This window comes from Oncorhynchus nerka, linkage group LG25 (genome assembly GCF_034236695.1).
Source record: "Oncorhynchus nerka isolate Pitt River linkage group LG25, Oner_Uvic_2.0, whole genome shotgun sequence".
Classification (NCBI taxonomy): domain Eukaryota; kingdom Metazoa; phylum Chordata; class Actinopteri; order Salmoniformes; family Salmonidae; genus Oncorhynchus; species Oncorhynchus nerka.
In genome coordinates this window covers 30,386,108-30,412,326 of record NC_088420.1, presented here as the reverse complement: position 1 = coordinate 30,412,326, position 26,219 = coordinate 30,386,108, and the positions used below count along the sequence as shown (strand labels likewise).

At 43.5% G+C, this 26,219-nt stretch overlaps 1 pseudogene; it reads left to right on the top strand.

Annotated features, from left to right (window-relative positions):
* The window catches only part of LOC115109786 (splicing factor 3B subunit 3-like), an 82,216-nt pseudogene extending 56,250 nt beyond the window's left edge, over positions 1-25,966 (top strand).
* Positions 25,967-26,219: the final 253 nt, after the last annotated feature.

Sequence of the window (26,219 nt, the reverse complement as noted above, 5' to 3'; positions counted from 1 at the left end):
TCTGCAAGAGAGCCAAGGAAATGGTTAGGTATGTGAAGGGTCATCAAGTTATAGCAGCAATCTACCTCACCAAGCAAAGTGAGAAGAATAAGAGCACCACATTGAAGCTGGCCAGCAACACCTGTTAGGGTGGCGGTGTTGTCATCATGTTTGACAGTTTCCTGGAGGGGAAGGAGTCTCTCCAAGAAATGGCCATATCACAGTTTGCTGATATGGACAGCCCCATCAAGAGGAGCCTCCTGGATGATGTATTTTGAGAGCGAGTGGTAAGCGTCCTCAACTCCTGAAACCTATAGCAGTAGCCATTGCATGGATTGAAGGAGACAATGCCATCCTGTCTGATGTTCAGACTGCTTGCAGATGTAAGGGAAGAAATCCGCCCTGCCCACTTTACTGTTGCTCCAAGCAGAGGAGACTGCAGTTCTGAAATGCATCAAAAAGCATGAAGAATTCTGCCTGAAGCCCATACACGCCGTAGCGTACATGTTGGACCCCAAGTATGCTGGCAAGAGCATCCTGTCTGGTGCAGAGATCAACAAGGCCTATGGTGTCATAACTACCATGTCTTGCTACCTTGGCCTGGATGAGGGCAAGGTTCTTGCCAGTCTGGCAAAGTACATTTCCAAGCAAGTCGTTTGAGATGGTGATGCAATATGGAAGACGTGCCAACATATATCATCAGCCACCTAGTGGAAGAGACTTTGTGGATCTGAGGCTCTTTACCCTGTTGCCTCCATTCTCCAAATCCCACCAACATCAGCCACCTCAGAGCGCAACTGGTTTTGCGTTTGGGAATTCGATGTCCTTGTTTGGGAACACACACCAAAGCACGCTACAGAACAATATAAGGGTTGAAAAATTGGTGGCCATCCAGGCAAATTTGAGGCTTTTTGAGCCTGACAACGAGCCATCCTCAAGGTTGGACAGTGACGATGAGGCCTCAGTCTGCTGTTCAAGAAATGGACATTGAGGAGGTCCAGAAGACATGGAAGCCTGAGAGGAAGACAGTTTCTAGGCTAAAGCTTTGGCTATCATTTTACAGATTGTACAGTATATCACAAGTGAGTACACCCCTCACATTTTTGTAAATATTTGAGTATATCTTTTCATGTGACAACACTGAAGAAATGGCACTTTGCTACAATGTAAAGTAGTGAGTGTACAGCTTGTTTAACAGTGTAAATTTGCTGTCCCCTCAATAGCTCAACACATAGCCATTAATGTCTAAACCACTGGCAACAAAAGTGAGTACACCCCTAAGTGAAATTGTCCAAATTGGGCCCAATTAGCCATTTTCCCTCCCCGGTGTCATGTGACTCGTTAGTGTTACAAGGACTCAGGTGTGAATGGGGAGCAGGTGTGTTAAATTTGGGGTCATCGCTCTCACACTCCCTCATACTGACTGGTCAATGGAAGTTCAACATGGCACCTCATGGCAAAGTACTATCTGAGGATCTGAAAAAAATCATTGTTGCTCTACATTAAGATGGCCTGGGCTATAAGAAGATTGCCAAGACCCTGAAACTGAGCTGCAGCACGGTGGCCAAGACCATACAGCGGTTTAACTGGACCGGTTCCACTCAGAACAGGCCTCGCCATGGTCGACCAAAGAAGTTGAGTGCACATGCTCAGCGTCATATCCAGAGGTTGTCTTTGGGAAATAGACGTAAGAGTGCTGCCAGCATTGCTGCAGAGGTTGAAGGGGTGCGGGGTCAGCCTGTCAGTGCTCAGACCATACGCCGTACACTGCATCAAATTGGTCTGCATGGCTGTCGTCCCAGAAGGAAGCCTCTTCTAAAGATGATGCACAAGAAAGCCTGCAAACAGTTTGCTGAAGACAAGCAGACTAAGGACATGGATTACTGGAACCATGTCCTGTGGTCTGATGAGACAAAGGAACTTATTTGGTTCAGATGGTGTCAAGCGTGTGTGGCGGCAACCAGGTGAGGAGTACAAAGACAAGTGTGTCTTGCCTACAGTCAAGAATGGTGGTGGGAGTGTCATGGTCTGGGGCTGCATGAGTGCTGCCGGCACTGGGGAGCTACAGTTCATTGAGGGAACCATGAATGCCAACATGTACTGTGACATACTGAAGCAGAGCATGACTCCCTTCGGAGACTGGGCCGCAGGGCAGTATTTCAACATGATAACGACCCCAAACACACCTCCAAGACGACTACTGCCTTGCTAAAGAAGCTGGGGGTTAAGGTGATGGACTGGCCAAGCATGTCTCCAGACCTAAACCCTATTGAGCATCTGTGGGGCATCCTCAAACGGAAGGTGGAGGAGTGCAAGGTCTCTAACATCCACCAGCTCCATGATGTCGTCATGGAGGAGTGGAAGAGGACTCCAGTGGCAACCTATGAAGCTCTGGTGAACTCCATGCCCAAGAGCGTTAAGGCAGTGCTGGAAAATGATGGTGGCCACACAAAATATTGACACTTTGGGCCCAATTTGGACATTTTCACTTAGGGGTGTACTCACTTTTGTTGCCTGCATTTTAGACATTAATGACTGTGTGTTGATTTATTTTGAGGGGACAGCAAATTTACACTGTTATACAAGCTGTACACTCACTACTTTACATGTATGAAGTGTCATTTCTTCAGTGTTGTCACATGAAAAGGTATACTCAAATATTTACAAAAATGTGAGGGGTGTACTCACTTGTGATATACTGTATGTTGAAAACCTTTTGGGAGATGCGATGGATCATTCAATATTTCCTTTTGTTGTTCAGTGAAATCATCCCATGTGAAGAGTCGACTCATTTAATTAAAGTTCAGATTGTAACTAAATTGTTTTATTTCTATAGGAAGGAGTTAATCATTGCAATTATGTCTACTACTTATGATGTTTGTTTGTCTCCATATGGTAAATATAAACAATGCAAAAAAACATCTACATTTAAATCGTATTAGTATTCATTTGCATATTCCTGTTATTTCCATAAAGTTTCCACGACTGAATATTCCCCAAAATGTGCAACCCTATGTGCGTGTCAATAGTTTTCGATTCCCATAGATTTTTGTATTTAAGGTAGTTATGCACCTTTTCCTCTTGTACTCAACCGAGGTGTTTTCCCATTTTTGGATACGGTGTGGCTCACCACATGCAGGCAGAGGCCAGACAGCCTCACAATGAAACTGATTTTTGCTCGCTTGCCATGCCGGTTAGCAGGAGGACAAATGGGGCAGGGTTTGAGGAGAGGGATGTTATGCTGTTGCAGTGATGAGTCATGTCTCTTCTCTGACTAAATGGTTTTCAATAAAACGTCACAAGGTTTAGAGTGTTAGATTTGGCTGCTGGGGAGCAAGGAAACCCACAGCTCTGCTAAAACCACTTACAACTGTGTGCTGTTTTCAAGGAATTTAACGAAATGCCAACTATTTGGTCTTGAAGAGCGTAGTCAGACCGACACATTCCTGATTATTCCATGCAAAACAATTGTGCCCATTTTAGCTTTGTTATACTGCATGATCATGTCATTTCAGATGCGTAGGGTAGCCTCACGTTATCTCTCAATATTAGGCGCCATTGGATAATTGCGTGATATAAAATTGACCAACTATACCTGACGAGTATGAGTGGTTTAGGTTCATTTCCAATCTTTTGTGGGCACTGCCTATCACACAGCAGTAGGGCGCATTAGCCGTGGTACTGTTAGATGTTTACCTTGCAAGCACCAGTATATTCTTTGTACAGTTGGCTAAACATACTGTATAGTGAGTGGTAATTAGACCTAATGTACTTTTTTCCCCAACCAATGTAGGCCTACCTAGCGAAGTCCATTAACATGAACCTCTTTTAATTAAACATTTTTTAACTACCTTTGCACCTGACAGACATTTGGGCTATTGATTTATGGACCACATCAAATTGACTAGCGTCAATATGGCTAGTTAACAAACAAACTTTCAGGGGATAAACTAAATGGCAAACAAATCAAATAATATAGTCATCTATAGTGATGTTGACCGTAGTCCAACGGACAACTTCTCCAGGACGAGGACAATTTGCCCCCCAGCAGCCTAATGTATTGTGACATTTAATTGTAAACTACCTGTAATAATAGAGTTTAAGAACCTCTGATCTCCACATTATACACAGACCCTGTCAGACTGTGCCTGTTTTACTTGATATTCTAACTCCGATAGAATACTGATCTCGTCACTGGCTCATTTCTCCTACTCATCTCTCTTACTCTTTGTCCGTCTCTAGATTGCTGACCTGACAGCTGGGGAGTGACCTCATTAGCATGTGGCAGGGGACCCAAATCCACCCTCAGTCCTCAGACATGGACTGGAGGTATGTGTTCTGCTATTCCACCTCCCAGAAAGTGCTCCTACACACACATTCACACTGTGTGACATACCACAGTAGTATTTGAGCAATGACTACATTTGAACAAACTTATGCAGATACTCACTCACATGCACACCAGAAACCAGATTTGGGCAGAGTTTGGTTTCTAGGTTTTCATTAGAAGCTGTAAAAGTGATGATATTCATGTCTCTTCTCTGACAAAGCACTGGAGAGAATGTGTATACCTCTGATCCCAGCAGATCTTAACATCTTAATGCACAGGATGGTAAATGCTTAGGTTCGAAGACAGTGAGTATCTATCTGATCAGTGCTTGTTCCCTCCAGGTGTCAGAGATGGCTGTATCTGAGCTGCCCGGTAAGCCCAATGCTGTGTGGACTGTGCGCCTACACATTGAAGGTATTTGTTAAAGGTCCAATGCAGCCGTTTTGGCCTCAATATCAAATTATTTCAGGGTAACAAAGTACCTTTCTGTGATTGTTAGTAGAGAAGTTTCTCAAGCAAGATTTTTGCTGGGACTGTCTAGGAGTGTTTTGAGTGGGGAGGGGAAAACAAACATTTGCTGTTATTGGCTGAGTGATTTGGAACTTTCTTTTTGGTCTATTAACTAATTTACTGCATGGTGATTTATTCTCCCACCAAAACAAGCAGAATTTTTTTTTCTTCCCAAACCACTTTAACACTATTTAATAGTATTGCAACCACAGTGTGGAAATGTATATACATCAATTTCTTATCTTTAGTTGCAAGTTATTCTCCTATCAGTTACAATCCACATCTGCAGTATTTGGTTGCAGTTATTGTAAACTCAGCAAAAAAAGAAACATCCTCTCACTGTCAACTTTTTGTTTTCAGCAAACCTAACGTGTAAATATTTGTATGAACATAAGATTCAACAATTGAGACAAACTTAAAAAGTTCCACAGACATGTGACTAACAGAAATTGAATAATGTGTCCCTGAACAAAGGGGGTGGTCAAAATCAAAAGTGTAAAAAAAAATCTAAAGTATTTTGGTATGGCCACCACCAGCTGCATTAAGTATTGCAGTGCATCTCCTCATGGACTGCACCAGATGTTCCAATTCTTGCTGTGAGATGTTACCCCACTCTTCCACCAAGGTACCTGCAAGTTCCCAGACATTTTTGGGGGGAATGGCCCTCACCCTCTGATCCAACAGGTCCCAGACGTGCTCCATGGGATTGAGATCCGGGCCCTTCGCTGGCCATGGCAGAACACAGATTTTCCCGTCTTGCAGGAAATCACGCACAGAACGAGCAGTATGGCTGGTGGCATTGTCATGCTGGAGGGTCATGTCAGGATGAGCCTGCAGGAAGGGTACCACATCAGGGAGGAGGATGTCTTCCCTGTAACGCACAGCCTTGAGATTGCCTGCAATGACAACAAGCTCAGTCTGATCATGCTGTGACACACCGCCCCAGACCATGACGGCCCCTCCACCTCCAAATCGATCCCGCTCCAGAGTACAGGCCGTGAAACTCATTCCTTCGACGATAAACGCGAATCCGACCATCACCCCTGGTGAGACAAAACCGCGACTCGTCAGTGAAGAGCACTTATTGCCAGTCCTGTCTGGTCCAGCGACGGTAGGTTTGTGCCCAAAAGCGACGTTGTTGCCAGTGATGTCTGGTGAGGACCTGCCTTACAACAGGTCTACAAGCCCTCAGTTCAGCCTCTCTCAGCCTATTGCGGACAGTCTGAACACTGATAAGAAATCAGTGCCCAAGTAATCCCATGCATAATAGAGAGACACGTGATCATATACAAATGGTAAGCAAGGTTTAAAATTGTTTGTCTTAACATCTGTTTGGGCTTCTTGCGGTCAATTTCCAGTCTACAAATTGTAAGTATGTTCCGGCCCCCTGACCATCCACTCCAGGAAGGAAATCGGCCCGCTGCTGAATCTAGTTGATGATCGCTGGTCTAGGCTAAATGTTAATTAGCGTAATATAGTGGAATTCAATTGCCTTGTGTATTTTCATTAGTCATCATGTAGCCAATCTTATTTATCCAACACAACTATCACACACAACATACTGCAGCACCTCAGCTGGTTGCTGCTGAAGTAAAATGCTATTTTATAAGCCCATTCATTGCGCAACAATTCTAAATGTGATCACGTGTTGGTGCATGATTTTAAAGAGCTACTATTATTATTTCTTAACTGGCAATTGAAGCGCATCTCACATTCAAGTGCAGGCAACAGGCTGTCAGCGCATTATAACCACTTTACAATGTGAGCTAGAGGCAGTATACAATTTGAAAACGTACTTAATTATTTTGAAATCTGAATGTTTTACTTCATGAGGCATGTTTTACCTTGCTTCAAAGTAGCCTATAGGCAAATTCCAACCATAGAAACGGAGAGACATTTCTTATGTAAAGACTTCATAGGCGGCGAGTACGTTTCAAGTTTAGGGAAGCTTACAATTCATCTTGACATTTCTACCGATCTGCGTGCCAATTATAAGTTCCATATGTGCATTTTCAATAAGCTAGGCTTATTGGCACGCTCTCTGCTCAAATTGTGGTCTTCCCAAATAGAGGCCTAATCTTATGATTTGAAAGAATCCACAGCTACAGTGCCTTCAAAGTATTCATACACCTTGACTTATTCCACATGTAGTTGTATTACAGCCTGAATGAAAAATGTATGAAATATTTCTCACCCATCTACACCAATACTGCATAATGACCAAGGGGAAACCATGTTTTTAGACATTTGCAAATTTATAAAAAATTAAATGCTGAAATATTTCATTTGCATAAGCACCTTTGGTAGCGATTACAGCTGTGAGTCTTTCTGGGTACCTCTGTAAGCGCTTTATACACCTAGATTCTGCAACATTTGTACATTTATCTTCAAAATTCTTAATGTCCTGTCAAATTGGTGGTTGACCCTTAAACCAAAACTGTAGCTCGGCCACTCAGGAGCATTCTCTGTCTTCTTGATAACCAACTCCAGTGTAGATTTGGCCTTGTGTTCTAGGTTTATTGTCCTGCTAAAAGGTGAATTTGTCTCCCAGTGTCTGGTAGAAAGCAGACTCAACCAGGTTTTCATATAGGATTTTGCCTATGCTTAGCTCCATTCAGTTTATTTTTTATTCAGAAAAATTCCCCGGTCATGCTGTGGGATGTTTTTTTAGGAGCAGGGACTGGGAGACTAGTCAGGATTGAAGGAAAGATGAATGACGCAAAGTACAGATCCTTAATGAGAACCTGCTTCAGAACGCTCAGGACCTCAGACTGGGGCAAAAGTTCACCTTCTAACAGGACAACGACCCTAAGCATACAGCCAAGACAACGCAGGAGTGTCTCCTGAATGTCGTTGAGTGGCCCAGCCAGAGTTTTATTTTTAATACATTTGCTAACATTTCTAAAAACCTGTTTTTAATTTGTCATTATGGGGTTTTGTGTGTAGATTGAGGGGGACGACGACAATTGAATCCATTTTAGAATAAGGTTCTAATGTAACAACATTTGGAATTTCCGAATGCACTGTAGATGTAGAGGAGAGTTCATGTACACTACCTGTCAAAAGTTTTAGAACACCTACTCATTCAAGGGTTTTTCTTTATTTTTACTATTTTCTACATTGTAGAATAATACTGAACTATGAAATAACACACATGGAATCATGTAGTAACCAAATAAGTGTTAAAAATATCAATATATGAGATTCTTCAAATAGCCACCCTTTGCCTTGACTGCTTTGCACTCTCTTGGCATTCTCTGAACCAGCTTCATGAGGTGGAATGGATTTCAATTAAAAGTTCATTTGTGGAATTTAGTTCCTCAATGTGTTTGAGCCTATCAGTTGTGTTGTGACAAGGTAGTGGTGGTACACAGATGGCCCTATTTGGTAAAAGACCAGGTCCATATTATGGCAAGGACAGATCAAATAAAAGAAACGACAGTCCATCATTATTTTAAGACATGAAGGTCAGTCAATACAGAACATTTCAAGAACTTTGAAAGATTCTTCAAGTGCAGTCGTAAAAACCATCAAGCGTTATGAGGCGGCAGTGTAGCCTAGTGGTTAGAGCGTTGGACTAGTAACCGGAAGGTTGCAAGTTCAAACCCCTGAGCTGACAAGGTACACATCTGTCGTTCTGTCCCTGAACAGGCAGTTAACCCACTGTTCTTAGGCCGTCATTGAAAATAAGAATTTGTTCTTAACTGACTTGCCTAGTTAAATAAAGGTTAAAAAAATAAATGAGGAACTGGCTCTCATGAGGACTGCCACAGGAAAGGAAGATCCAGAGTTACCTCTGCTGCAGAGGATACGTTCATTTGAATTACCAGCCTCAGAAGTTGCAGCCCAAATAAATGCTTCAGAGTTCAAGCAAAACAGACACATCTCAACATCAACTGTTCAGAGGAGACTGCGAATCAGGCCTTCATGGTCAAATTGCTGCAAAGATACCACTACTAAAGGACACCACTAAGAAGAAGAAACTTGTTTGGGCCAAGAAACACGAGCAATGGACATAAGACGGGTGGAAATTTGTCCTTTGGTTTGGATTCCAAATGGGAGATTTTTGGTTCCAACCGCCATGTCTTTGTGAGACGCGGTGTGGGTGAACGGATCTCTGAATGTGTATCTCCAACCGTATAGCATGGCGGAAGAGGTGTTATTGTGTGAGGGTGCTTTGCTGGTGACACTGTCTGATTTTATTTAGAATTCACACTTAACCATTATGTCTACCACAGCATTCTGCAGCGATACTCCATCTGGTTTGGGCTTAGTCCCACTATCATTTTGTTTTTCAACAGGACAATGACCCAACACACCGCCAGGCTGTGTAAAGGCTATATCACCATGAGGGAGAGTGATGGAGTGCTGCATCAGATGACCTGGCCTCCACAATCCCCAGACCTCAACCAAATTGAGATGGTTTGGGATGAGTCGGACTGCAGAGACAAGGAAAAGCAGCCAACAAGTGCTCAGCATATGTGGGAACTCCTTCAAGACTGTTGGAAAAGCATTCCAGGTGAAGCTGGTTGAGAGAATGACAAGTGTGTAAAGCTGTCGTTGGCTATTTGAAGAATCTCAAATATAACATGTGTTGATTTGTTTAACACTTTATTGGTTACTACACGATTCCATACGTGTTATTTCACGGTTTTTATGTCTCCACTATTATTCTACAATGTAGAAAATAGTAAAATAAAGAAAAACCCTTGAATGAGTAGGTGTTCTATAACTTTTGACCAGTAGGAGGTTTGCGGAAGTAAGATTTATCTGGCCATCAATGGTCGAAGAGCGCTCTCAAATTATTTGGATTTATTAGTAATCAAGTTAGAAAAATGAGCCTGTTTGGCATTTTCTAATTGATCTGAGCAGCATAATGGACCTGCAATTTTGACTTTCTCCAGTTCCGCTCTGCCTGTCTTTTTTAAATGGATTTATTTCCTTATTCGAAAGAGCTCTGTTTTAAATGTGTGTTTTTTTCAACATTAGTGGAGCTGTAGCGTTAATGGTTGCTCTTAATTTGCTATTAAAGTTATCAACTAAATCATCACAAGAGGAAGGCAATGGATTATGCACCCAATGCATATAGATCCAGTACATTTACTGGACCCATTTAGTCCAGTTGTGTGTCACCACATTTCCCTAATGGAAACCCTGCTCTGCCAGTATATTCCAAGAAATCATGTGATTTCAGAGCTTTAGCCTGTCAGTGTAGTGCAGTGGCCTGGCTCACTTTCACTCTGACTTTCATCCTTGACTTGGCTCATACAGCTGGTTAGCCTGCATAAGTCAGACATTGTATCTTCTACACTAGTAAGGGTTTTCTTCTGGTGAAAGAGAGGCGGACCAAAATGCAGCGTGGTTATTTGTGTTTTTAATAAAGATGACTATACATGAACAGACTAAACAAAACAAGACAAGTGAAAACCTAAACAGTCCTATCTGGTGTAAACACAGAGACAGGAACAATCACCCACAAAACCCAACACAAAACAGGCTACCTAAATATGGTTCCCAATCAGAGACAATGACTAACACCTGCCTCTGATTGAGAACCATATCAGGCCAAACATAGAAATAGACAAACCAGACACACAACATAGAATGCCCACCCAGCTCACGTCCTGACCAACACTAAAACAAGGAAAACACATACGAACGATGGTCAGAACGTGACATACACACTGGTTTACAGAAGTAGATTTCAAGATTGTTATGCAATGCACTGGGTTAGTGAAGAATACAAATAAAGCTATGGGACTGATAGTAATTGCTTCATGTACCAAATTAGGAGAGATTCTGCCGTAGTCTCAGGGCACAGTTTGAGAGGGAATGTTGTGATTAATTTCTCATGTCTCTCTTACAAGTGACATCAGTAAGGGATCATAGCTTTCATCTGGTCAGTCTACGTCTGTTTTGTACACTCGGTTGTCACGAACCGGCTCGAAGTTCGTATCAAAAAGGGAGACAACTTGGAGATAAGGAATAGCAAAATATATTTATTAACTGAAGTAAACTAAATACAATTAACAATGGTGTGTGTGTAGTCATCAGTAGTGTGTGTTTGCGTGCATAAATGTGATAATGAGGGGTGTTGAAAGGTGCCAAAACAAACAAAATGGCCACAACCGAACTCTATCAGTGTCTGCATGGAGAGTCTCCTCAAGGAATGGGGAAGAGGCGTATTTTTCCCGTGCGTCCCATTTGGCTGACGACCATCCCTGCTCCGCTCACCGACATTAAGGAAAATGAGCAAAGAGAAAGAATTTGGCAGACAGAGTGGGAGGGTCTTCACACTGTGTATGCTGAGATTAGAGGTGTTTTAAACTCTCCATTGATAGTTTAAAATGGACATAGACCGACCAGGTGCAAGCTATGATCCCTTATTGATGTCACTTGTTAAATCCACTTCAATCGGTGTAGATGAAGGGGAGGAGACTGGTTAAACAAGGATTTTTAAGGCTTGAGATGTGGATTGTGTATGCGTGCCATTCAGGGGGTGAATGGGCAAGACAAAAGATTTGAACGGGGTAGGGTAGTAACTGCCAGGCACACCGTGTGTATCAACAATGGCCCACCACCCATAGAACATCCAACCAACATGATACAACTGTGGGAAGCATTGGAGTCAACATGGGCCAGAATCCCTGTGGAAGGCTTTCAACACCTTGTCCATACCCTGACAAATTGAGGCTGTTCTGAGGGCGAAAGGGGATGCAACTCAATATTAGGAAGGTGGATATTCTTAATGTTTTGTACACTATGTACATACAGACACACTTTATGAATAAATGCATATAGGATATGATATTTTGCTTCATGTCTCAGATGAATACTGAACAAATGATTCACTTCACGAGACTGTTGAACACTCACTGTCCAGATATCCCCTTGGTGTGAAACTCTTGCTCATTTAAACGCCTCTCCTCCAGATGAGTTTGACGCCTACATCATTGTCCTTTGTCAACGCCACCCTGGTTCTGTCTATTGGAGAGACTGTAGCGGAAGTGACAGACTCTGGTTTCCTGGGGACCACCCTCTCCTGCTCTCTGCTTGGGGAGGATGCTCTGGTGCAGGTCAGTATAACACCCACCCTACACACGCCTATGAAGGGTCCTGAACATGCTCCTTATGTTCTGGAGGGAATACAATGCTGATGGTGAAAGTGGTATAAAGCTGAAGGGAGATGTAATATTGCTGTTGAAGTGATGAGTCTTCATGTCTCTTCTCTGACAGAATGATGGAGAGAGCTTAATAAACACATCTGATCTCAGCATTATACACAGACATGGACACCCTGGCCAGGCCCCTTCCCCAGCCCTGTGTAAACTATAAATTTTCTTGTACAGGTGTATCCTGATGGTATTCGTCACATCCGTGCTGATAAGCGTGTGAATGAGTGGAAGACTACAGGGAAGAAGACCATTACTCGCTGTGCAGTCAACCAGAGGCAGGTGGTCATTGCTCTGACTGGAGGAGAGCTGGTTTACTTTGAGATGGACACGGTGAGAAGTGAATCTTCCTCCCCTGGGTGTTTTATTTAGTCACCCAGGTACTGTCTTTTAGTTTGACCCTGTTTTTATCATCTTTTTCAGGATATCCAGAAGAATCTCCTGCTCAGTGAAAAGTTCATATTTCATCGGACTGTAGATGTTTGATAACCTTAATCCTCTCACTCTCTCTCCCCCTCCCCAGTCTGGCCAGCTGAATGAGATGTCCGCTGATGTGGTGTGTATGAGCTTGGCCGGCGTCCCGGCTGGCGAGCAGCCCTCCCGTTTCCTGGCCGCGGGGCTGGTCGACAACACAGTCCACATCATCTCTTTGGATTCCTCGGTATGACTCTTCTCAGGCTACAGTATTTCTTTCCCTCTCTCTTTAAAAGCCAAACTCATCCAGAGCTCAGTTGCTCTGCTGCGTTTTCCAATAAATTACAATTTAAGTCGAGTGTTGTGGGGGGGGTTCCAAAATATTTATTGTTGATTTTGCCCACTTTAGTAGGTGTTTGTACCATCTCTCTAAACTGTATGTAGCCCTAACCCTGCTGTGTTTGTCTGGTGCAGAACTGTCTTCAGCCCCTCAGTATGCAGGCCCTGCCAGCCCAGCCTGAGTCTCTGTGTATAGTGGAGATGGGAGGAGTGGAGAAGAAAGATGAGCTAGGAGCGAAGGGCACTGTTGGTTTCCTCTTCGCTCCATCTCAACATCGGACTGCAGGTAAGCTATCTGTCCTGTGATGTCTTGAGGCAGGGTTTGAAGAGAGGGATGTTATGCTGTATCTCTTGAAGTGATGAGTTTCTCTTGTCTCTTCACTGACTAAATAATAATGGAGAATGTTAAAAAGCCTCTGTCAACATACATACATACATACATACATACATACATACATACATACATACATACATACATACATACATACACTACATACATACATACATACATACATACATACACTGTGTGACTGCCTGTTTACTTCTGGCACTGTATTACTTGATAGTCTGTGCTCTATTAGAACACATTCTAGAGGTAACATGTCTTTCCTAAGAACAGTGTGTTGCTCAGGACTGTGTTGGACCCAGTGACTGGAGACTTGTCTGATACTCGATACCTGGGGTCGCGACCTGTGAAGCTCTTCCGAGGTCAGGATGCAGGGACAGGAAGCTGGAAGTGGAATGTGATTTTCAGGGGCCTGGGAGCTGAAACATAACATTGTATTAATATCCTTTCTGATAGGGGTGTAACAGTTCACCAAACCCATGGTTCCCATTCATGTGATTTTGAACTTGCTGAGCAACACCGATTGGCTAATTGGCAACAAGCTGTCAACCATAAACTAAAGGTACAGCTATCACGCTTGTAAATAAATTATAGTTTAAAAAACACAGCAAAAGATAGCTTTTTATAAAATAATGTTTTGTTGCATTTAACTGTCAAATGCTGTTGTCAAGGCCATTTCCTTAGTAGATGTCGGAGGTCATGACGTGGGAGAAGTAAGTTCTCAGGATGATGAGTTTCCCACCAGTAATTACCAGTTTGTTAGCCATTCAAGTGGATTCTTTCCAGTTGTGTGTGTGTGTGGTGTGTGTGTGTGTGTAACCCACTATGACACTGCCTCCTTCAGTGGCAGATGTGCACTTGTGACTCATAAAGGGGCCATATCTGTAGCATAGTACATCTCCTCCTCCGGGCTAATGTGATGGGCTGTCACTGTTAAGGAAGCCCAACACAGGGATCATTGGCCATTTTCATTGAACTTTGGTTTGCTTATATAGAACGGGTACTAGCTGTTTGCTGAAATGGGTGCATGAGGGAAGTTCGTAACGTGGCTCGAGCACTTTCACGAGATGCTGAAATCCCTTATTCTCAAACACAGAGAATAGGCAGATATCCTCGGTTATAAACCAAAGACTATAAATATAGCCTACCTATCACTCTTGTTTCTTTGGCCCAGGTAGAATCAGCTGCTTGAATGCAGAGGGGAGACTGTGTTGTTTCTTTGCGTTTCCTTGCTCTGGAAGACTGGGGCGATGTCAATGTAAATGTGTTGGCAGCTGCATAGGCTATTCTTGTTGAGCGTGGAGACATACTGTTAACATTTTATCCACAACTCTCTGTCAATCATCCTTGTAATCCACTAGGAAGTCAAACTGTTCCCAAACTGGAGATTTAAACGATGATGGAGGATCCTCCTGGTTTATCCACCCCACCACTGCGCCTCACAAAAGGACAGTTTGAAATGTGCCAGTTAGGATTAGAATTTTGATTACAATTGGCACATAGGCTCTAGCCAGCTATGCCTTAACAGGCATAGCCTACAATGCAGTGTTTATTTATGTATTCATTCAGGTTCACAGTGCGGACCACAGCGAGATTCCCATACCGTTAGGCACGAATACGTGTACAGTTACATCCTTACTCTCCGACCATTGATCCCCCTCTATCTCCTCTGTGTCTAGCCGCTCCTGGCTGAGTTACTCTTACCAGTCCTGCTTCCACCTGACGCCCCTGTCCTATGAGACTCTGGAGTACGCCTCAGGTTTCGCCTCTGAACAGTGTCCTGAGGGCATTGTGGCCATCTCCACCAACACCCTGAGGTAGACAGACACACCCTTGCACTCGTACTCACTAAAAACCTCAATTCCATTTGTATTCATCCATAATGAGGATGTGTTCATTGGCAAGATTTGAAGACAGGGAAGTTATGCTGTTGAAATTAGTCTTCATGTCCCTTCTGACAAACCAATGGAGAGAGCGTAAACATCTCTGATCTCAGCATTTACGGAGATCACATATCGTTTTGTCATTCCCCCTGAAGCATAGTAATTCTCAATTATAGCACTGATATTTAACTTATGCGGGATATGTCCCATTACTTTTTCTCAAGTTATTCATGTTCCCGTTAATGCCATTAATATCTTGTGATACTGCCTTTGTCTCCCTCTTAGGATTCTGGTCTTGGAGAAGCTGGGTGCTGTTTTCAACCAGGTGGCCTTCCCCCCTGCAGTACACACCGCCAAGTTTGTCATCCACCCCAGAGACCAACAACTTGATCCTCATAGAGACGGATCACAATGCCTACGCAGAGGCCACCAAGGCCCAGCGTAAGCAGCAAATGACAGAGGTATGGTTCTGACCAACAGGGTTTTATGGACTGAGGGTGGGAACAGGGTGACTGACTGAGGCTACATGTTGTACACCCAGGCTTTGTAGCTTGTGTAGGCTGATATTATGGAAGTGGTGTTATAAGATACGTAGGCCTGGCACAATTACTGTGTAACCGACAGTTATGGATGAAGACTGTAAAATAACCGTTTTTGTGTGTTTGAGTCCTGTTTCTGCTGTAACATGGACTACAATAACGTGGACTCTACAACGTGATGAAACTTTGTTGCGCCTTACTGAAACAAGCAAGGTCTTGTAGCAAACAAGTATTTGGTTGCCTAGACCACGCCCCCATGCCTGCAGCATATGCAGAGTAGAGTAGAGGAGAAAATGTGTGCCTTTAAACAAAATATACAGTACCTGTCAAAAGTTTGACACATCTCCTCTTTCAAGGGTTTTTCTCTATTTTTTAAAACTATTTTCTACATTGTAGAATAATAGTAAAAACATCAAAGCACCATCACACCACCTTCATGCGTCATGGTGGGAACCACACATGCGGAGATCATCCGTTCAGCTACTCTGCATCTCACAAAGACATGGCGGTTGGAACCAAAAATCTCCCATTTGGATTTCCACCAGTCTAATGTTCATTCCTCTTCTTCTTATTGGTGTCCTTTAGTAGTGGTTTCTTTGCAGCAATTCGACCATGAAGGTCTGACTCAACCAGTCTCCTCTGAAGTCTGTTTTGCTTGAACTCTGAAGCATTTATTTTGGCTGCAATTTCTGAGGCTAGTAACTCCAATGAACTTACATTTACATTACATTTAAGTCATTTAGCAGACGCTCTTATCCAGAGCGACTTACAAATTGGTGCGTTCACCTTAAGACATCCAGTGGAACAGCCACTTTACAATAGTGCATCTAAATCTTTTAAGGGGGTGAGAAGGATTACTTTATCCTATCCTAGGTATTCCTGAAAGAGGTGGGGTTTCAGGTGTCTCCGGAAGGTGGTGATTGACTCCGCTGTCCTGGCGTCGTGAGGGAGTTTGTTCCACCATTGGGGGGCCAGAGCAGCGAACAGTTTTGACTGGGCTGCGCGGGAACTGTACTTCCTCAGTGGTAGGGAGGCGAGCAGGCCAGAGGTGGATGAACGCAGTGCCCTTGTTTGGGTGTAGGGCCTGATCAGAGCCTGGAGGTACTGAGGTGCCGTTCCCCCTCACAGCTCCGTAGGCAAGCACCATGGTCTTGTAGCGGATGCGAGCTTCAACTGGAAGCCAGTGGAGAGAGCGGAGGAGCGGGGTGACGTGAGAGAACTTGGGAAGGTTGAACACCAGACGGGCTGCGGCGTTCTGGATGAGTTGTAGGGGTTTAATGGCACAGGCAGGGAGCCCAGCCAACAGCGAGTTGCAGTAATCCAGACGGGAGATGACAAGTGCCTGGATTAGGACCTGCGCTGCTTCCTGTGTGAGGCAGGGTCGTACTCTGCGGATGTTATAGAGCATGAACCTACAAGAACGGGCCACCGCCTTGATGTTAGTTGAGAACGACAGGGTGTTGTCCAGGATCACGCCAAGGTTCTTAGCGCTCTGGGAGGAGGACACAATGGAGTTGTCAACCGTGATGGCGAGATCATGGAACTTACCCTCTGCAGCAGAGGTAACTCTGGGTCTTCCTTTCCTGTGGCGGTCCTCATGAGAGTCAGTTTCATCAAAGTGCTTGATGGTTTTTACGACTGCACCTGAAGTAACTTTCAAAGTTCTTGAAATGTTCCATATTGACTGACCATGTCTTAAAGTAATGATGGACTGTCGTTCTCTTTTCTTATTTGAGCTGTTCTATGGACTTGTTTTTTTACCAAATAGGGCCATCTTCTGTATACCACCCCTACCTTGTCACAACACAACTTATTGTCTTAAATGCATTAAGAAGGTAAGAAATTCCACAAATTAACTTTTAATAAGGCACACCTGTTATTTGATATGCATTCCAGGTGACTACTTCCATGAAGCTGGTTGAGAGAATGACAAATATGCAAAGCTGTCATCAAGGCAAAGTGTGGCTACAAATATAAAATATATTTTGATTTGCTTAATACTTTTTTTTGGTTACTACATGATTCCATATGTGTAATTTCATAGTTTCGATGTCTTCACTATTATACTACAATGTAGAAAATAGTCCTAAATAAATAACCCTTGAATGATTAGGTGTCCAAACTTTTGACTGGTGCTGTATATATATTTTGTTGAATTTTGGGGTTATTACGGTGACTTTAGAAATTCAAAATTCCATGGCCGTCACAGCCGTAGAGATACGCCAAACTTCAATAGAAATCATAGTAAGTATTTTTTTTTATAGCGCTTTAATAAAACCCAGAGGCTTAGTTCAGGGCATGGTTTGAGAATAGGGATGTTCTGTTGAAGTGACGGGTCTTCAGGTCTCTGACAGAATAATAATGGAGAGAGTTTAATGACAAGTCTGATCACAGCATATATACAATGTAGATATTGACATGGGGAATTAGACTTTCAAATACTTTTCTTACACTTGTGTGGCTCGCACCCCCTCCCTACTTTCTCTGTAACTGACATCACTTCTGTGTTGTGATCCCCTCTACTGGAGATGGTTGAGGCAGCAGGTGAGGATGAGAGGGAGCTGGCAGCAGAGATGGCCGCTGCTTTCCTCAACGAGAACCAGCCAGAGGCCATCTTTGGGGCACCCAAGGCTGGGTCAGGCCAGTGGGCCTCTCTGGTGTGTCTTGTCAACCCCATCCAGGGCTACACTCTGGACCTGGTCCAATTGAAACAGAACGAGGCTGCCTTCAGGTGAGGACCGAGGAGAGGATAGATGGAAAAGGGCTACTAGGGCAATGTAATTAATGGCTATGCTGGTTTCAGCTATTCTCAGTGTAATTGCAGTGTATTCGTACTATAGATGGTGAAACGAGGAATCAGAGCTGTCATTCAGTGCAGGGTTTGAGAGGGATGTCATGCTGTTGTAATGAGTCCTCATGTCTCTTCTCAGACTAAATATGAATGGAGATAGTTTAAACACCTCTGATCACTGCATTACACGGAGGCCACAGAAATTGACATAGGGAATCAGACTGATGGGAAATACATTGGTTACACATGCTGATCTGTCTGTTCTGTCCCTGCAGTGTGACTGTGTTGGTTTGCCAGTGGAGGTGATGACTGGTGGGGGTGGCCCGGGACATGATCCTTAACCCCTGCTCTGTGGGAGGCGGTTTCATCTATACCTATCGGCTGGGAGGGGGAGGGGACAAGCTGGAGTTTATGCACAAGGTGAGTGACAGAAGATAAGACTAATCCAGTAGTTTCTGGCTCTGGCTGGTTGACCACAGCGCTGCACAGGAATTCTCCAGCTGTTATTTCAGAAAGGTCATAATTGTGCTGAGATAGTCGGAGTACTATCATACTTGCCACCACCCCCTCCCCTTTACCGAACTCCCAGAGGGACAATGGTTACTTTGTTGAACCCTTTTCCAGTCATATCAGAATTCTACACTTTATTAATAGAATCAGAAACTTGAAGCTTTCACATATGACCCTTTCTTTTAAAGATGATGTTTAATTCACATGTCAATGACAGATAAACACTGTTGAGATGGTAAATTAATAGGGATATGCATCTTTCCCTTTCAAGACTATTGGATATATGGGCTTCGATACAATATAAGAATAATATGTTTTAGTTTGAAACAATTCGGTGCGATACGAGAGATTTGTTGTGTAAACACATTTGTTTTCCATTCTAAATTCAAATCTACTGCTGATGAAGCTCATTAGCTGTGTGTAAGTGATGTATGTCTATGGTGTATGTACTATGTAGGCACCTTAGCTGAGCCATAAAGGAGACTAGGCATCTACCACTTCAGGAAGGCAATGTAGCCTATTTTGGAGGGGGGGGGGGTTGCCCCCCACTTTGGTTCTGAAATCACCATAATCCGCTAACTAACTTGTGCTAGTAATGTATCAATATTTATTGTTTACAAATTAGCTATGGTTCGCACGGGACTAGTATTACTAAAGAACGTATGTGTGTGAGAGATATATACACTACCATTCAAAAGTTTTTTATTTATTTTTTAAATGTCCTTGGTTTTGAAAGAAACTCTTGTCCATTTTTAAAATGACATAAAATTGATCAGAAATACAGTGTAGACATTGTTAATGGTATAAATTACTATTGTAGCTGGAAATGGCTGATTTTTTAAAATGGAATATCTACATAGGCCTACAGAGACCCATTATCAGCAACCATCACTCCTGTGTTCCAATGGCACGTTGTGTTAGCTAATCCAAGTTTATTATTTTAAAAGGCTAATTGATCATTAGAAAACCCTTTTGCAATTGTTAGCACAGCTGAAAACTGTTGTTCTGATTAGAGAAGCAATAAAACTGGCCTTCTTTAGACTAGTTGAGTATCTGGAGTATAACATTTATGGGTTTGATTACAGGCTCAAAATGGCCAGAAACACAGACCTTTCTTTTGAAACTCGTCAGTCTGTACTTGTTCTGAGAAATGAATGCTAATCCATGTGAGAAATGGCCAAGAATCTGAAGATCTCCTACAACGCTGGGTACTACTCCCTTCACAGAAAAGCTCAAACTGTCTCTAACCAGAATATAAAGGAGTGGGAGGCCCCGGTCCTCAACTGGAAGCTTCATTAAATAATACCCGCAAAACACCAGTCTCAACTCCACAGTGAAGAGGCGACTCCGGGATGCTGGCCTTCCAGGCAGAGTTGCAAAGAAAAATACATATCTTAGACTGGCCAATTAAAAATAAAAGATTAAGATGGGGGGAAAAAACAGACACTGGACAGAGGAACTCTGCCTAGAAGGCCAGCATCCCGGAGTTGCCTCTTCACTGTTGATGTTGAGACTGGTGTTTTGCAGGTACTATTTAATGAAGCTGCCAGTTGAGAACTTGTGAGGCGTCTGTTTCTCAGACTAGACACTCTAATGTACTTGTCCTCTTGATCATTTGTGCACTGGGGCCTCCCACTTTTTTTGTTAGCAGCGACGCTACTACTGTGTAACTCCGGTAGGTTAACATCTGAGAAATAGTGCACTTGTTAGTGTGTACTAGTGCTCGACCAGTCGGCGAAAGCCAACATCACCCACGACAGAGAACGGTTGATTGTCAAAGGCAATGAATTCCATTATCTTCGCGTTAATGGATTTCACCTTAGTCGTCTCGCTGAAATGTTCTTATTCTTTCAAATGACTGCTAAACTTGTTGACTGCTCGATCCACACAGCAGACATTGTGTGGTAGGTTAAAGCTGTGTTGCACTTGTAGCGCTACATTTTATGTGGCGTCATTACGCCTACGTTATACAAGTATGCACGTCAGCTTTGACATCGGTTTTGCACATCTGTGTTAAACTAGACATCGGGCTGATGTAGGCATTTTTTTAGCTAATATCGGCCGATTCCGATATCGTGCATCCCCTAATATGAGCACAACTTTGGATTTCACCCCATCTCAAAATCGAATGGTTTTGACCGTTAGGTAGTTTTTATGGAGTGATCTTCTCCTTTCGCTTTGGCCATGCAGTGCTCCTCACAAAAGTGATTGCTGTCCTCTTTATGAAATTATGAGCTTTACCCTGTATATCTAAAAATGACCATACACACTGATTTAAGGCAAAACTACCAAAAGTATTGCTGATAGTGAAACCAAACAATCCAAAATAAAATACAATGCTCAACAAAATAAAGGGAACACTTAAACAACACAATGTAACTCCAAGTCAATCACACTTCTGTGAAATCAAACTGTCCACTTAGGAAGCAACACTGACAAATTTCACATGCTGTTGTGCAAATGGAATAGACAACAGGTGGAAATTATAGGAAATTAGCAAGACACCCACAATAAAGGAGACGTTCTGCAGGTGATAACCACAGACCACTTCTCAGTTCCTATGCTTCCTGGCTGATGTTTTGGTCACTTTTGAATGCTGGCGGTGCTTTCATTCTAGTGGTAGCATGAGAGGAGTCTACAACCCACACAAGTGGCTCAGGTAGTGCAACTCATCCAGGATGGAACTATCCAGCGTAGTGTCCAGAGCATGGAGGCGCTACCAGGAGACAGGCCAGTACATCAGGAGATGTGGAGGAGGCCGTAGGAGGGCAACAACCCAGCAGCAGGACCGCTACCTCTGCCTTTGTGCAAGGAGGAGCACTGCCAGAGACCTGCAAAATGACCTCCAGCAGGCCACAAATGTGCATGTGTCTGCTCAAACGGTCAGAAACAGACTCCATGAGGGTGGTATGAGGGCCCGACGTCCACAGGTGGGGGTTGTGCTTACAGCCCAACACCGTGCAGGATGTTTGGCATTTGCCAGAGAACACCAAGATTGGCAAATTCGCCACTGGCGCCCTGGGCTCTTCACAGATGAAAGCAGGTTCACACTGAGCACGTGACAGAGTCTGGAGACGCCGTGGAGAACGTTCTGCTGCCTGAAACATCCTCCAGCATGACCGGTTTGGCGGTGGGTCAGTCATGGTGTGGGGTGGCATTTCTTTGGGGGGCCCCACAGCCCTCCATGTGCTCGCCAGAGGTAGCCTGACTGCCATTAGGTACCGAGATGAGATCCTCAGACCCCTTGTGAGACCATATGCTGGTGCGGTTGGCCCTGGGTTCCTCCTAATACAAAACAATGCTAGACCTCATGTGGCTGGAGTGTGTCAGCAGTTCCTGCAAGAGGAAGGAATTGATGCTATGGACTGGCCCGCCCGTTCCCCAGACCTGAATCCAATTGAGCACATCTGGGACATCATGTCTCGCTCTATCCACCAACGCCACGTTGCACCACACACTGTTCATGAGTTGGCGGATGCTTTAGTCCAGGTCTGGGAGGAGATCCCTCAGGAGACCATCCACCACCTCATCAGGAGCATGCCCAGGCGTTGTAGGGAGGTCATACAGGCACGTGGAGGCCACACACACTACTGAGCCTCATTTTGAATTGTTTTAAGGACATTACATCAAAGTTGGATCAGCCTGTAGTGTGGTTTTCCACTTTAATTTTGTCACTCCAAATCCAGACCTCCATGGGTTGATACATTTGATTTCCATAGAACATTTTTGTGATTTTGTTGTCAGCACATTCAACTATGTAAAGAAAAAAGTATTTAATAAGAATATTTAATTCATTCAGATCTAGGATGTGTTATTTTAGTGTTCCCTTTATTTTTTTGAGCAGTGTATATTAAGCCCCATTCAGCAGGTATAGCAAGAAGTGAGTTGTCTCTGGTAGCTTACTTTTTCATTTGAATTCAGAAGGTGCCGTGCAGATGTTGCAGATCAGGAACAGATCGCCTACCTTGCGTTGGTCAGTGGGCCGGCCGCTGGGCTGATTGGAAGCAAATCCCCGTAGCAATGTTCCAACATCTAGTGGAAAGCCTTCCCAGATGAGTGGAGGCTGTTATAGCAGCAAAGGGGGGACCAACACCATATTAATGCCCATGATTTTGGAATGAGATGTTCGACAAGCAGGTGTCCATATCCTTTTGGCTATGTAGTGGATCTTGAACATTTATAACAGGGACTGATACCTATCGGTGGGTTGTTACATCCCTGTAAATTAATGCTGTTTTGATTGTCAGGCTCCAGGTGAGGACGTTTCTCTGGCCATCGCTCCGTTCCAGGGCCGTGTGCTGGTGGGCGTTGGCAAACTGCTGCGCATCTACGACCTGGGCAAGAAGAAGCTGCTGCACATGTGTGAGAACAAGGTGAGAGGGGAGACTGATGTCTCTTTCTCACACACACACACACACCCCTCAGTCCTGAATTCTTCACCTCCAGTGTTGGCCTAGTTAAAAGTTAGATGCAAAAAAGGGTGTGTGTATATATAGGGGGAGGGAGAGAGGGACTCTACTGTTTTGATTTTATCCCTGGTATGTTTTTGGTTTCTCACTCATTTACCAATAGATCCTGAAGTTTGCTATTCTTACATGTTACAATGTTGACACAGAGGAAGTGTCTGCTGGAAGACTAACCTAAATACTAACTTTAGGTTAAGGTCTCATAGTAATCAAGGTAACCACTTGAATTATTAGTGATTGGGAAGATGATTGCTTTGTAAGAATCTTCTTTCAAAAGCAAGGATAAAAGGCCACCGCATCATGCATTTTACCACGGTCAACCTCTTAGGTTCCACACCTTTCAAATAAAATCCATATGGCAGTAGTAGGTCCGTTGATGACCGATATTTAGTTGTTTAATGAAGTCATCTGTCTCGTTTCCAGCATGTCCCCAACCTGGTGACTGGCATCCACACCATCTGTCAGCGGGTCATAGTGACTGACGTACAGGAGAGTCTGTTCTGGGTGCGCTACAAGCGTAGCGAGAACCGGATGATCATCTTTGCCGATGACACCCATCCTCGCTGGGTCACCACCGCCTGCCTGCTGGACTACGACGCCATGGCTTCAGCTGACAAGTTTGGCAACATCAGCATTGTATGTGGTCGCTCTTTATTGTTCTTTTCTGACAATGATGTTGGGTGTTAAACTGTTGTCTACCTTTTCTGTAGACGCCTCACATTAACAGTTTGATCCAAACATATTGAAGGCTTTTATTGCTGGAGATGTTAGTACTTACACTTTGTACCTTCTTAGGTGTGTTTGCCCCCCAACTCCAGTGATGAGGACCCAACTGGGAACAAGGCGTTGTGGGATAGGGGTCTGCTGAACGGAGCCTCTCAGAAGGTATAGTCTTTCTGCTCCCCTGTCACAGCATCAGCTCTGTAAAGACAGGAGCTCAGGGGAACTCTGCTTCTGTCTAAGGACTCTGTCTGTTTTTCTCTCTGGATCAGAGTTTGTCTTGGTGGTGTTGGGTTTGCCTCTCATCCCAGACCCAGCCTATAACAGACCTGCTGTCCAGGCCAAATTTATTTTTCTGGGTGGGGAGTGTGAAGTGAGTTAGAATGTTTATGTAATGGCCATGTCTGTCTGACCCTGTACCATGTCTCTTGTTCTGTGTCAGGCTGAAGTGATCATGAACTACCACATCGGGGAGACTGTGCTGTCACTGCAGAAGACCACACGGATACCCGGCAGCTTAGAGTCTGGTCTACACAACAGTCTGTCCGGCGTCCTGGTGCCCTTCACTTCCCACGAGGTACCTCACACACACACACACACACACACATTCATTAAAGACCTAGAGTATACCATCTGTATTGAGAACTGTCTTCATTGGCAGGACTTGAAAACAGGGGAGTTGTGTTCATAGAATAAGGAATTGGAATACTAGAATGTACATGAACCTTCTTATGATGGGATCTAGGTCAGGGAGTTGGTCAACCATGGTTTGTGAGTGTTGTGATAAGATATTGTCTAAAATAATTAATTTGTTGAATTTATCTCTCTAGCCAGACAGTTTGAGGAATGTTTCCATACATTTTTCTAATTAACTGCCAACACATTCCATTCAAACAATACATTTAATCCACAGCCGTACACTGGCTGAAATCAGTTGATGATAAGACTTCAACAAGTTGTAAAGCAACAAGTACTGATATTGTACCATATAATGGTACCCACAGCTTTCCAAGAAAACAACACTTTTGACATTTGTAGTTTGTTTACATATATTTTAGAGGCTATTTGTATACATTTGTATAAAACCTTTATAAACCATATTTATAATTATGACAATATTTTAGGTTGACAATTTATGTTGTCACAATGCATTTTATTTTCCTTTTAAGTAAAATCAGTTTTTTTGCCTCTACTGCCATTAATTCCTATTAGAGTGGTTTGGATTTGTCCCTGACCAATATGGCTGCCATTTTCATCCCATCTGGAACATTAAAGGTTGACATCGCCCCGCTAGTAATTTAATAGGCTATGTTGTTGAAGTGATGTCATGTCTCTTTTCTGACAAACCAATGAAGAGAGCGTAAACATCTCTGATCTCAGCATATACACAGATCATCCCTCATCTTTTTCTCATTCCTTCCTGAACCATTTGACTTTTAATATAATGTATGTCAATGTTTTGATGGCACTTAATAATCTATGGTGTGCCTCTTATCTGTCCTCAGGACCATGACTTCTAACTGCTAACTTATTTAAGATGACTTAATATTTCCATAGGATGATGGGACAAAGAAAGCCACACATTATACTCCCTGCTACGAATTCCTCAGCATGTAAATGGAATCTGTACAGAGGACACCACTATGTTTACAGATGGAGTCTTGTACCAAATCCACTGGGTGAAATGTTATGCCAAGAACCAACTGTTGTGTGTGTGTGGGGGGGGGGGGGCTCTTTCCATGTCCAGTACATTTGGCAAGATCATTAGACATGCTGTGAATTAAGTCTGTTGAACATGATAGCAGAAATAAATCAGAAGCCTTGTTCGTTGGACATCCAGACATCCAGACCTACTGTATCTGATCTTCTTCCTCTGTCCTGTCTATCTGTGTCTGCAGAATGTGATAGATGGAGATCTGTGTGAGCAGTTCAACTCCATGGACACCCACAAGCAGAAGAGTTGCTGAAGAGCTGGACCGTACACCACCTGAGGTCTCAAAGAAACTGGAGGACATCCGCACACGTTATGCCTTCTAGAACCCTCGTGTTCTGTACATGCACAAATACACTCACACATACAAACTGTAATTTACAACAACTGACATGTTGAGACTGACACTTGTTCCACTGTGTTAACATGAAGAGGTGGGAGCTGAACACATTTTTCGAAGTCTTCATCTGTAGGTGCTTTGATTTGTCCTCTAGGCCCTGATTTGTTTG